Genomic DNA, 12,317 nt, shown 5'->3' with positions numbered 1-12,317 from the left:
TGGTTTTCCCTAAAATATTTGATTGCTCCTTCCATTAACTGTGACAACGTGCGTTAAGCCTTTGTGGCGTATGGTAGATCTCTCTCTGTCTCTGTGTAAAGTGAAGACAATGAATAATTGAAGTGCCTTTTCTCTGAGGAGGAGAGCGAAAATGAGAGAAAGATATATCAATTATCCTGGATTGTCAAGCAGATAATGGAATTCATGGGTAAAGAAAAAATTCAGGAGGAGTGGATTTATTAGCCTTACATCATGTGCTAAAACAAAACAAACTTCCAGAGAGTGGCAGCTGCTGACATGTGGTGTGGAGTTTGTGGATGGAGAAAACAAAAAACTGCAGCCTCTGCATTTTAGCCCATTTTTTCCTGGAAAACTAAGCGCTCACAGGGGAGCGCATGTTGTCACCATTCCTTTAACATGGTCAATTTATATTACAGCACTGTTTGTAGAATTTGCCCCCAAGACTCTTCCATTTGATTGTGGAAATGGCTAAACAGTGCGAGGGTGTGTTGTTGCCTTCACTCTGCTATCAGAAGTGGAATCTAGGAGGAATTCAACAAACGTGGAGCGAGTTCAGAGCAAGGATTATCGTGGAAACAGGAGGGAAGTGTGTTTTAGCAAGGAGATGAAACTGTCACTGTGGAAAAACGACTCAATGAGGGATAAGTGTAATAATTATAAAAGTAATATAATCCATGAAAAATAAAGTAACAGAGTAATTGGCAAAGTTTAGGTTTAAAATAAATATATTTTATCTTGGTGGAAAGATTTTCCTGGGTTATATCAAGCATAAACTGCACAGGATGTACCACTTTAATGGGAGATTTCTCTGTTGTAACACAAAACTGACAGTCAAATAAATTGTGCATTGTTGAAGTCCCCTCAAGAGTTTCTAAAACTTCTGGAAACACGTTTGGATCAAATTGCAAACATGACTTCCTTTGGCCTTCTTATCGCTCCAGATTTGGAAAAAAATAAATAAATATATAAAACAGCTTTTTGCTGCTCTGGTTGTCTGGGCAGTGGGTTTGCAGCTGTGCCATACTCTTTCCATTTTCTGATGATGGACTGACCAGAACTTTCACTTTGAAACCTAACCCTGTGTTGATTGTCTGCACAACTTCATCCCTGACCTGTCTGCTGTGCTTCTTGGTTTTTCTGTTGATCTGATTTGTTTTCTGATTTTTCTAACAAGTCCCTCAGGTCTTTTTAGAACAGCTGGATTTGTACTGATATTGAGTCCCAGATGGACTCAATTTACTTATTAAGACACTTTGAAAATCAATTGGTTGCCCTGTATTTTATTTTAGGCTTTCCACATATTTCATGCCCGGAAATCTCCCAAAATGTTCACAGTGAATGTTCACCCCTAAAGACCTCAACTTCCACATTCTGACATTGGTCGTTTCTTTGTTCTTTGAAAGTGATTTCTTTTAAAATTGAACAATGACAGACAGTAATTGTGAATGAAATATGATGGAGCGGGTTGACAAGTTGGATTCAGCCGCAGATCATTATGTTAAAGGTTCAGAGTGCAACATAATGGTCTTAAAAGTATTTTAGTGTTTAAATGCGTTCTCTGTAAAAACTGAGAAGAGATGAAACAAATGGATCTGTGGGTACAGAGAACACATTGTCTAAGTGAGAGGATTGTGAATAGCAGACAGTTTGACCACACCTCATAATAGTTTACCATACTCTAAAGCTTTTTGCATCTTAATCTTCATAGCAGTTGTCTAAAAGATATCCAAGCTCCAACCAGCTAAAACTGACTCTACTTTAATTGTTAGGGAAAAATATCTTGCAAAGTGGACCAACCTGGCCCAAACTTTCAGCAGGGAAAAAAACAACTTAGTCATTTTGCAAACAACCAAACTCGTCTCTAAAACCTAATTTATGGAGTTTGTGGAGAAAAGCTTTTTACAGGCACCTGCAATAGGTGTAAGAGAACTTATGAATGATGGTGTTCAACTTTCACAAATTTAAATGTCTCAAATTGCTTGACAAAACGACCAAAAACGACGCGCAGTGCTCTTTCCCACCTACACGTTTACTCACACAGACAGAAACAGCCGTGATAACGGCTTCCCACCTTAATAAAAGGTGATGAAATGTCAGCGCAGCGGAACAAACAGGGTGCAACACTCAAATCGCTACTGGTCCTCGGGGTGCACTCATCCCACAGAAGGTCACGAACCCCTTTCCTCTTTGACTCTTTTCAGGCCCAGGTTTGAATCTACCCCCTTTTAAAACGTTTTTCTACCACAGTGGGGGTTTAAAAAAGGGAAAAAAAAGTCTGTCTGATTGTGGCATCCTCAGAAAACCCCGTCACAGAAAGTGAAGAAAAGAAGACAAGGAGGTGGAGGAGTAGGGCTTGTTTTTCTGGTTGTTATCTCCTCACTCTGCTGCAGCTGCCTCGCCGCGCTGCACAAACACCTGCCGGCCTTCGGCGACACCAAGAGAAAAGTCAATTCTGGCAGCAGATAACCCGACCTGGAGTGTGTGCGGCGAGAAAAAGACACCTTGTGGTCGTGGTTAAGATGCTATGACACCTCCGTTTCCCTGCTGTGCTCCACCACTCACTCCATTTCGCCTTGTTTACTCAGTATTTATGATTTATTTTTTCCCTCTCTACACACACGCTTTTCTCTGCTCTTTGATCTCGGTATTCAGAAGTGTTTTTGAAACGCTCTTCTTTTGTCCCCCCCCCCTCCGCCCCGCCTCAGTCCCGTCTTTTCTCCTACGAGCAGCGTCTTCAGAGGCGTCCAATTCTGTCATCGTTCTCTGTCGTCTTTGTGTGTCTTTGTGCCGAAGTGTGTCTCTGTATGTGGGCCTCTGCAAACCTGCAGAGAAATTCACCGCACAATGGCCATATGACTTTACAATAGCTGCTGTGGCATTATCTTGACAGCAGAGGAGGCCTCTTTTGTCTGTGACGAGCTTCTTGGGCGAAGAGGTTGGTGTCCAAGTGCAGGAGATCGCCACAGAGGGTACCCGACACGACATTTTACCCTTAGAAGTCACGAGCTGGTGATAGCAGAACAAACAAACAATAGCAGAGGGAAGCAGCTGATTCTTGAAGTCTCTTGTAGAAGTTCTTCTTGCCACCAGTGTCCTTCTGGTATCGACCTCCATCATGTTTCCCAACAAATAACCAGGGCTTTGGGATAATAGAGAGACAGCTTAGCTGCACTCAGAGGGAACAAAAGGAATCTGTTCATGTGTGAACAGGCGGCTTGTTGCAGACGGCTGCTTCTTTGATTTGTTAAGGTCATCCAACTTTTACAAGCTTGTTTCTGCTCAGTTGAAGCATTGGTTAACTGGTTACCATAGTTATGTTGTGAAATTATTTCTTTCTGAATGTTTTTTTTTATTGATGACTGTTGATATTCTCCAGTTAGGTGTGATGCAGCTGACTGGAACATTAGCAATGCAACTTTTTCATGTTTGACAAAGGAGATCAAATGCTGTGGTGGTATTTACTCTTTGTGTCTGTTTTTTGACATTTATGCTATAATATATCAATATCAAATGCATACCCAGAATCATGCCAGCTACCTATTTACCCAAAGCTCCACCTCAGCTTCTGTACGTAGGTCACATCCATCCCCTACACGGCTCCACCAGACTAGCAGCAGCAGTAATGAGTAAGTGTCACTCCTAAAAAAGGCTGTAAGTGGCATCAGTGAATGCATGTAGAAGTATTGTTGTGATAACATACTGAAGGGGGAGTGTCAGAACGGGTAGAAGGCCAATTTCAAGTCATTGGATTTCATTTTAGTTTTTAATATATACAGCATTTTCATAACATGGTTACACAAATGTGATACAAATTGTCTATATGCCTGGAAAATGCATAATATGCCCCTTGAAACATTCATGTCTACTGTAGTAAAACAGACTTTAAGGTTCCTGTTGTAGGTTTCAATATAATAACAATAAAACCAAAACTAGATTTAAGAAAACAAAACTAAACCTCTAATAAATAAAACCTCGACCTTCGGCTCACCGAGCGCCTCTACCTCACAACTTCCCCACTTGGCTCCTTCAGACTAGTGGCAGCAGCAATTAGCAAAGACCTGGTGGGACTGCATATCTGCTGATCTCATTATACAAACTACTTCTCAATGCAGCACTCTTAATAATGTGAATGTCATAACAGAGTCCTGAAGGCCTGTGCTGGTCAGCTCAGTGGAATTTTGCAGCACTTCTTCAATCTTAGCTTGACCCATGTTTCTGATGCCGAAGAAAACACACTCTTCGGTCATTAACAACTACATCCCACATCATGAAGGTCCTGGAAAGACTCCTGTGGGCCCACTTGAGAAAGGAAACAAAGATATCAAGACCCGATGCAACTTGCTTATGGAGTTGGAGTCGAAGTAAATTAACGGTCCATGTAAATCTGTTTCCAAATGGCTGGTGTTGCAGCAGAAAGTGAAATTGTAAACTATTGCAAAACATATATATTTTTTTATTTATTTTTTTAAGGAAGTGGTTACAGGAAATGTATGATATTAATGTTTTTAAACAAGCAATACGGAAATATAAAATTTTTGTATTGTGTNGTTTTAAATGCATGTAAGTACAAAATAAAAAGTAAATAACTTTCACTTTCAATGATGCAAAATGCTTTCTGTCCGTGCTGGTATGTTTTTCCTCTTTTGCTTCAACTTTTATGTTATATTGTTTTCATCATGGAAATTATGAGGCACTTCTGAGATTATAAGGAGTAGTAAGTGCTAGGGGTGTAGCGATACAATAATTTCACGATATGATACAATATACGATATTCTGGTCACGATACGATATGCATCACGATATTTGTTGAGCGATACAATTCGCTACGATTCAGTACATTTTTACGAAAAAGCGGCGCTTTTGACATTTCTCTGACATTCGGAAAAATATGGTTTACTAATTTTAGCATAACTCCGGTTATTCTTGGCCTATTAACACAATTTAAAAACTGGTGTGTAGTTTATAATGTGCACTTTAAGCTCAAGTTGAAAGTGAGGGAGGCGGAGTCTTGCTGCTACGCCGTAACAAACTAGACTTAAAAAGAGTTATAAGGCTACAGACCCCTATGGTTTAACGGATCGATACTCGCGGATGAAAAATCGATACTTTCCGAGGGCAGACATTTCTCTTGAAATATAAGGGGAATAAATAAAAAATTGTCAGAAAAATAAATACCTAAGTAAAGTACAGATACCTGAATATCTACTGAAGTACTTTCACTTTGTTACTTGTCACCTCTATCTCTATCTCTGAGGCCTTCACTGACCTGGTGGAAGTTACTCTGAGTTTACATTATGCAGGTTGACTCTAGTTACCCGTTAGGTGATCACTGACCTTGGTTTCAGTTGAAATTATTTAAGAATTACAGAGTTAAAGGGACAGAATACAGACGTATGCTGTTATTTTTAGGTGTAAATATGTAAAAAAAAAAAAAAAAAAAAAAAAAGAGCCTTTGCTGCTTTGGTGTACTTATTGAGATGCTGGGAGGAAAAGGAGCTGCTGAAGGGTCAGTCACATTAAATCTCAGTGACAAACATTAAATTTTGTGTTTGTAAAATAAAGTATGAAAGCTAGTGGGGCTGCAAGTAAAATGTAAAAAATAATAAGGCAATTTTGCCCTTCAGGCTCTGATGTATCAAAACTCATTGACAGTCAATGTATGCAGTAAATTCCTCTGGTGAGGCACAAAGCAGTTTTATTCTCTGTTAGAACGCCATCTAGTGGAATAAAATCTACACTGCAGCTCAAAGAGAAAATCTTGGAGAAATCTTTGGATTTCTCTACTTGTTATAAACAAATTTCTCAGTTTTTATCTAATATTATTTTAAAAATATAATCTTTTTTCTTTTTACCAGCTGTACGCTCTACTATTATTCCTCTTCCTTTAAACAAGTGGTGACTTGTAATGCCGGCAACCTTTTAAAAGCAATAAAGGGAACTCTCTGAGGAGACGTGCCACTGAAACGTATCGATCTGCTTTTACCACACACCGTGTGTTTAAGGTCCATTTGTTTCCATTTGTGCTTCAAACAATGAATGTGACTGTGTTTGGTGCTGAAAACAGGATGGTTGTAACTGCTGGCAGCAGGTCGCTGCAGTGAAGCTTGTAAAGCTGTGAACGTGTCCGTCGTTAAGCTGAATGCTGAACGCGCAGCGGCTCACATTTTCTGTGCTGTGCTTCGTATCCGCAGGGAAGCTTTTATGTGCCCAGTGAAAACTGCCTGCAGAGAGCTCATACGTGGCACCGCAGGCTCTGTCGCCTCCTGCTGGCCGCGCACAGAGGGCTGCACGCCTACTGCAGCTCGCTGAGGCAGGAGATCCCGCAGCTGCAGCTGGTTCCAATGGAGTCAGGTGATGCTTTGACTATAATCAGAACTTAGCCAGGTTTGTTGCTTTCTTTTAAAAGGGCAGTATTATGTGTTTTCCAGGCACGTGGTGCTATTTAATAGCACAATCAAGTAACTATGTTACCTGCAGTTGTTATAAAAATGCTACATATGCCAAATATAACTGAAAAGAAGTTTTACTTCCAAAGATAATGCCCTGAAGTTGGGCCTCTGTCTCTTAAAGAAACTTCTGAAATGCTGCCTTCAGGAAATCATCACAACATGGCTCCTCTATTAACCAGTTTACATTTTTACCAGCGTTGCACTGAGCATTAGCTCTTGTCATGAGCTCAGCAGATGCTCAGTTCCATCAGGTGTTGCTAATTACCCCTGGCTAGTCTGAAGGAGCTGAGAGGGGGAGGGCTACTCTGTGAACCTAGTACTGCCTTCCAGCTAGGTTTCCAGTTTTGCACAGCTGAGTGGTTGCCATGGGATCTCCCTAGAGTAGATTCCTCAAACATGCATGAAAGAATCAAAGCAACACTCCGTGTTTGTTTTTGATGAGATAATAATATTAAAACATGATGCAAAGCTCAAAAAAGTCAATTTTACTTTTTACACAATACTGCCCCTTTAAAGTAAATGTTTAACATATTTATTGTATGTCACAGTAAATTATATTTTGTTTTTAGTTATTCAAATTTACCATATATATATATATATATATATATATACACACACACAATATATATACACACAAAAAAACACACATGTAATGTTGGATATTCAAAAACAACGTATTTCTGGAAGCGAAGACAAATTGTTCCAAATTGCTTATCTAATTTTTTGGTTCTACAGAATGACTTAAGGATGGCAGCATTCATCGTCTGCTGGTAGTTAGGTCATTGAAGACTTCAGGCATATAGCAGATGAGAGTCAACAGAAGTAAAACGTGTGTGTCCCTTAACACAAACAGGGTTTAGTTGGTTTAGAAAGGAGAAGGTAATATTACGCATACAACAAAAGACACAGAGGAAATGTATGTAATAGGACAAGTTCTCCTTCACTTTTTTTCTTCAGTGTGCAGAAAACCTGGACAGGTTTCTTAAAATACTGCACCAGATTCTTGAAATTGTATTTAAAAAATTAAATATGCGACATCATGCAGATTTATTATTGTTTACATTTTAGTTATAAAGACAAGAGAACTTAAAAAATATGCTTAGACGAATGTTACCACATGCATTAATTGATTAGTTATTTAATTTTATGTAAATAAATGCAACCATTGTGCTGAGAGTGAGATAGCCTGTAATTTTTAAAAACACTTTTCTAAATCTGTTTGCTGCAGGGTGAGGGTAATATAAATATTACAATCAGCTTCTCCCTCTCAGTTTGATCTCTAAATTATATGCTTTCAGTAATCTGGAAAAAAATATATATTTTGACAGCTCAACTGAGACAAAGGTGGATGTGAAGTAATTGTAAGAAGAGACAAAACTGGTGTAAAATCTGGATCTGAGAATGAAATTAGGATTTCTAATAGTTCAGACATGTCTTTCTAATTGGGAGATGTTTATAAATATCAGATTTTTGAATATTAAATTATGAAAATAACTGAATGAAAGAATTAGAAAAACTAAATATTTCTTTTAAGTTAAAGAATAAAATCAAATTGTAGACATTATGAGGATTTGACTCCGAAAAAAACAACCTCAATGATATATTAACTGGATGAATTGGTCCCCATTCGCTGCTTGTGTTCTGCATGCAGGGAATACAAAGAAATGTGTGCAGGAAGGAAACCAACTCAGGCACAGAAAGATAATAAAGCGAGACAAAGATAAAAGGCTCAGATGCTGCGATTGTGTGCAGCGTGTAAAAATAGAAATTAACGACGTCTTTACAGGTTAAATTGTTCCTCAGTGAAGTGAGTTCAGGGTTGTGGTCTTTTTTTTTTTTTTTTTTTTTTTTTACTGGAACCACTTCTATTTCTTTCTTCTTTTTTTTTAGGATGTGAGTTTTTACTTTTCCTGCCTTCATTCTGAGTGATTTCCATCTCTTTTGTGTTTGTGAAGAGGAGGAGGTGGAGGAGGGCGAGCTTTCTTCATCACTCCATTAACAGTAACAAGAAGGAAGCAAAACAGGAAACATGCATCAGATTTTACACCTTTCAAGTTTCTCTTCCAAATCAGAACAAGAGATGAGATCCTGAGAAGCCTAAAACACAATCACTTCAGCGGTTCTCTCACTCCTTTCCCCCTTTGGGATTTACTTGCTTTAATCCCGGTAGCCAGCTCAGTTGGCCCTGTAAGTGGATAAAGCAGGATGGACTGGATTTTTGATGGTATTAGCAGTGACCAATAAGAAGATTGTGAACTGGATCTGTGAGGCGGGACTGGAGCACCTCGGTTTGAGCAGTCTGACCCCGCAGCCGGCACAACTCGGCCTCCCTTCCTCTCCAGGAGCCGTCCGTCAGAGCAGGATGCGATCCTGCCTCCGACTGGTTTAAAGGTTCGGCTGATTGACGCCACAGTTTAGCTGGATAAAAGGCTCTAATCCAGCTCTTCTCCTCTCTGCTCTGGTTCAGAATAATACATGTGGAAATTACTCACAGCAGCACCGACACTGCCTGACTGAGCTGAGGCGGAGTACCACAGGAGTCCAGCAGGGGAGCTATTCTCTATAAAACCAGCAGAGAAACGTCTGCTGGTTTTATAGCAGCAGACGTTGCTGCTATATGCACAATATAGGCAGCAAATGCACAATATAACATTGAATTGATTCAACAGGAATCAAGCTGAAAGCTGCAGAAAATCATTTCCTGATTGCAAGAATTCAAGACTTTCTGTATGTCTCGGTTTTTCAGGGAGTTGGATTTCTGTACATATGGTAAAACGATCTGACCTGAAGAAAGTAAAACATGCATCGCTCCGTCCTTGTTTTATCAGGAACACTTTGATTAGAGTTTTTAGAACGGCTTGTTCATTTGATAACATTCTATGTTTAGCTGTGGATTCATAAGTAAACCTAGAGCATGTGTCTGAAATGAACTGCAGGTCTTAGCCTCACTGAGTGTGTTTGGGTGCTGATCTCAAACACTGTTAACAGTTTTGGGAATAGAAACAGAGACTTTATCAAAGTGTTTGCCTTCAGAAAACAGTGATTCACTTCAGTGCAACATTATTTCTTATTTTCCTCAATATTTGAATTAGTTCTTACAATATTAAATTTTTTCTTATATTTATTTTAATGACACCACCTTGAAACAACTCTTCCTTTGTCACAGTTATTTAATTATTTTATTTGTTTATAAATAAATCTTAAATGTAACTTTCTTAAAAATCACACGTTTGGTTTGCTGTGTATGGAAGAAAAATAACCTGATTTTGCACAAATGATTACAATTTCTCATAATTATTTGAACGTATTTTGCTCTTATTAGATATTCAAGCGACTAAAGTGTGCAAATGAAAATGACTGAATGGTAGCAGAAAGCTTCATTTTTATCTTTATTATTCATTAATTCTTTGTACAGACATGTTCAGACTGATCTATCAGCTCAACAATGTTGTTTTTTTTTTACAGCTAAAATTATCTCTATTAGTCTCCTAATTAGCAAAACATACTTAAAATGTTTTTTTGGATAGCCGGGTAATTTGTCTGGAAAATGACCAAACATTTCAAGTTGCTGGCATCTCTGTTAAACACATTCTTTTTATGTGACTGGATAAATCTTGACTTGGTTCTACTGGACAAAAGTGCCTTTAAAAGACTAAAAGATTTTGATTCCAGTAAATTGTGAAAAGCTTTATTGAGACTATTAAATCTGTGGTTAGATGGATATAAAGATGTAAATTATGGAATTGACACCAGAATTAATGACCTACACAAACTGATCTTAGGTGTAATTCAGAAGCAGTTTATAGCTGTTTAATCGCTTAATACATGTTTTGTTTTTTGTTTTAACAAACTCAAATGTTTGCTTACCTGCACTGAAGCACTTACAAATAAACAGTTTGGCTGCTGCAGTTGACAATTGGTAGTAAATGATCACGAAGGAGCATGATTGACACAGAATGGCTTCGGATTGATCAGTAAAGCCACCCGGGTTAGTGGCTGGATGAAAAACTCAATAAGATATTGATTAACAATTACAGCAAGCTGAAACTCAGCCAGGCCTTTTATTCAAATCAGAGCGATCAACAGATGCATTTTAATTCAAGTTGTGGAAAATTCTCTCATTTGTCCCCACTTTTATATGGTAGAGGTTGCAGATTATAAAAAAAAAAGTCCCTCATTAATGTGGAGGAGTGACGGAGGAGAGAAGCGCTTTTTGTTGCTCTCTGACTTTTACTGACAAAAGAGGGCAGTATGATGACATTGTCAAAGTAAGCAAACTTTATGCTTCGAGACGCTGTGTTCATCCTGTGCGTTTTGTGCAGCGCGGGTTTGCCAGTTCTCTCAGAGTACACTCATTCATGTGGATGTGTGTGAATGAGTTCACGTGCACAAATATACACGCCCCCTTTTCCTGCAAATACACACCCATGTTTGTGAAAAAAAAAAAAAAAATCCAAGGCCTTTCTGTTCAGTAGAGAAGACAATTTTTTCATTCAGTTTAAAAGACGCAAAAGGCTAGAAAACGACACAAACTGATTTCTGATCATCCATGTGAAAGTTAGACATTTTGACTTGTGTATTTTGACGTGAAAGGCTTTGACGTGCTTCACTAAGTTTTCAGCTAACAGTTGTCTGAGTGAAAGCCAGCGCACTAATGATCAAACAATCAGGACCAGAGCATATTAGCCCCCCATCTCTTATAATGACAAGCCCTGGTCCTAAATACGATGGCATCGGCGCTGCATGTTGGAACCAGCTCCTGATCCTCAGAGCCAACTCAGCCAGCCGCTGCCAAGCATTCTTCAGATTTCATTGGGTAATAGCTCATTCATTACCAAGGCTGCAGCCATCATTAAACCCTGATCAGATAAAACACACACACACGTACTCCACGCAAACACACACACACATGGGGCTTTAACTTATAATTTGCTAAAACCTCCCCCAAGCCTTCAGGGACCCTCCGTGGATCTCTTCACCCTCCACTAAGCACACTTGCTGGGGGCCACCTCGACTCCCCTGCCTCTCTACTGGCCATGTGTGGAGGCCCAAACAGCTGGGCCTCCCCTGTTATTGTTTGAGGATGTGAGTCGGTGCGTGCGTGGAAGGATTGTGTTTATGTGAGGTGCATGCATGGGCGAGGGTGGGCTACAATTCACATATATCCACTGCTGTTGGCTCAGACTGCCAGTTTGGAGCCTCAAACATTTTGTTAGCGTGTAGCAAAAAGCTAAATACACCTCTGCTCATTTTAATTAATTCCTAATGTTTGTCCAGCAGAAGCAGCTTCCCTTGTTGACTCATGTTTCGGAGCTTGATGCTGCAGGCGTTTTCTTTTCAAAAGTGAATACTTTAACACTACTAGAAGTCAGACAAAACTGAGAGCAACTGCTTCTGCCAGCACATGTGCTGTAATGCAGCAATTTAAAATCAAGTTTAATATTCAAATGTATTGATATTATGCTTTTAATTGTGCTTTTAAAGTTACGGTACGTTTCTCGCAGAACAGCGAAACAAAACAAAAAAAATGTTAGACTTGTAAAAGTAGCAGCACTAAAAGCTAGTGGTGGAACTTAATAGCTCTTTGAAAGGAAACCAAATCTTCATGACGCATTCACTTCAAAGAGCCATTCAAATGATCCATTTCTTAAAAGAACAAGCCATTTTATCCCTAATATAATTTTATATTAATTCAGAGAAAACTGTTTTGATGAGTGAAATTCGCAAAAAGTAAAATCACCTGATTTAAGTAAAATTTATATTTGTTCTAAGGCCGCAAAACAGATCCACGATACATTCTTTCAGGAAAACAGGTTGTGTATATATATATATATATATATATATATA

Source organism: Poecilia formosa, unplaced genomic scaffold, assembly GCF_000485575.1.
Source record: "Poecilia formosa unplaced genomic scaffold, Poecilia_formosa-5.1.2 Scaffold54, whole genome shotgun sequence".
Lineage (NCBI taxonomy): Eukaryota > Metazoa > Chordata > Actinopteri > Cyprinodontiformes > Poeciliidae > Poecilia > Poecilia formosa.
The sequence above is the reverse complement of the archived record's forward strand: the minus strand, read 5'-3'. Positions refer to the sequence as shown.